We start from the raw sequence: 2,054 nt of genomic DNA, 5'->3' as shown, positions 1-2,054 counted from the left end.
CCTAGGCCTCAAAATGGCTGCCCTAATCAGGCACCTGGAGGCTGCCAGCTCCAGGCCCTTAAAGTGGCAGAGACACCCTGTGCTCTGCCACACCCCCACTTTTCCCCTGTTTTTTGCATATATAAACTGCATGAAACATTCCCCCAGCAGCTCCACAGCTCACCTGGAAAAGCCCAGTTCTATCCATCACTCCACATAAACCTCCTCTGTCTCTCTCTGTTTAAACATGTTGAGGCTAAACCTGTTCCTCAGACCACACAGATGAAGCAATCACAGGGGCTTTTATAGGCAAAAGGGACTTGCCAAGAGAGTGCATCATCTCATCTAACAAGTAGGGCAGAAGACCAGTGTGGCTTAGCAGGGAACTCTTCAGTGAGTTAAACCATAAAAAGGAAGCTTATAAGAAGTGGAAACTTGGACAAACAACTGCAGAGGAGTATAAGAGTTTTGTTTGGGCATGCAGGGTGAAATCAGGAAGACCAAAGCATAATTGGAATTGCAACTAGCAAGTGCCATGAAGTGTAACAAGAAGGGTTTCTACAAGTATGTTAGCAGCAAGAGGAAGATCAGGAAAAGTATGTGTTCCTTACTGAATGTAGGAAGCAACCTAGTGAGAGATGATGTGGAAAAGGCTGAAGTGCTCTTTTTTTACCTCAGTCTTCACAGGTGAGGTCACTTTCAAGCTACTGCACCTGACAACACAGTTGGGGGAGGAGTTGAGCAGACAACAGTGGTGAAAGAACAGGTTAGGGACTATTTAGAAAAGCTGGACATGTACAAGTCCACGCGGCCAGATGGGATGCACCTGAGGGTGCTGGCAGATATGATTGCAGAGCTGATGGCCATTATCTTTGAAAACTCATGGTGATTGGGAGAGGTCCCGAATGACAGGAGAAGGGCAGATATAGCGCCCATCTTTAAGAAAGGGAAGAAAGAGGATCCAGGGAACTACAGACTAATCAGCCTCACCTCAGTTGCTGGAAACACGGAGCAAGTCCTCAAGGAATCCGTTTCTAAATGCTTGGAGAAGTAGGTGATTAGGAACAGTCAGCATGGATTCACAAGGGCAAGTCATGCCTGACCAAATTGATTGCCTTCTATGATGAGATGACTGGCTGTGTGGATGCAGGGAGAGCAGCGGACATGCTATACTTTGACTTTAGCAAGGCTTTTGACACTGTCTCCCACAACATTCCCACAAGCAAGCTAAGGAAGTACAATGTGATGGGCTAACCGGTGGTGGCTTGGCCTGGAGGTTTTGAAAAGTTAAAAAAATAATTGGTGAGGGGTGGGGATTTCCTTTTCCCCACCACTCAGGCCCCAGAAAAGGAGAAAACTTGCTCTCCTTGCTCAGGGGCCAGGCAGGGAAACGACCTGAGAGTAGATTCACCTCTCATGTGGCCTGATTGTTCCTCCTGCCACTTGGAGGGGGATAAAAGGGCAGTGCACCTGGCCCTGGGAAGAGAAGATGATGAGGGACAAAGGAGAGAAGTCCCAAAGAGCTGGTCAGCACGGCAGAGCACTTGACCCAGAAAAGCCTTGGAGCCTGGGAATCTTAGGAGGTGGCTTGGTTGAAGATTGGGGCTGCAGGTGGAGGCTTGGGCTCTGGCCACTCAGTGCACAGGTGGTGTGTGATGGATCCCTGGTTGGGAAACAAGCCCCAAGACAGAGGCGGTGGTTCGGGCATTTGACTCCTGGTAGGAAGGACGGGAGCTCAGTGAGCAGAGGCTGCCTGTGGCAGGAACACAAGCCCTGAGCTGCAGGAGGTGGCTTGGGCATCTGATCCCCAGCAGGAAGGCCGGGAGCTCAGTGTGCAGAGGCAGCATGTGGGGACCTAAGCCCTGAGCTGCAGCGTGAGGCTGGGATGTTCAGTGTGCAGATGGCATGCAGAGGAGCCTGGAGGGACAAGAGCCTGGTGGCACAGGCAGCTACCCAGGCATTAATAGCTCTGTGGTTGAGTTCTCATCTGCCTTGTGGAAAACCTGGGTTTGATTCCCAACTAAGGCACTAGAAAGGTGAGTTGCTGGAGTGGTGGAATCCCTTCTGGATTGAAG

Source organism: Alligator sinensis, unplaced genomic scaffold, assembly GCF_000455745.1.
Source record: "Alligator sinensis unplaced genomic scaffold, ASM45574v1 scaffold909_1, whole genome shotgun sequence".
NCBI classification, from domain to species: domain Eukaryota; kingdom Metazoa; phylum Chordata; order Crocodylia; family Alligatoridae; genus Alligator; species Alligator sinensis.
The sequence above is the reverse complement of the archived record's forward strand: the minus strand, read 5'-3'. Positions refer to the sequence as shown.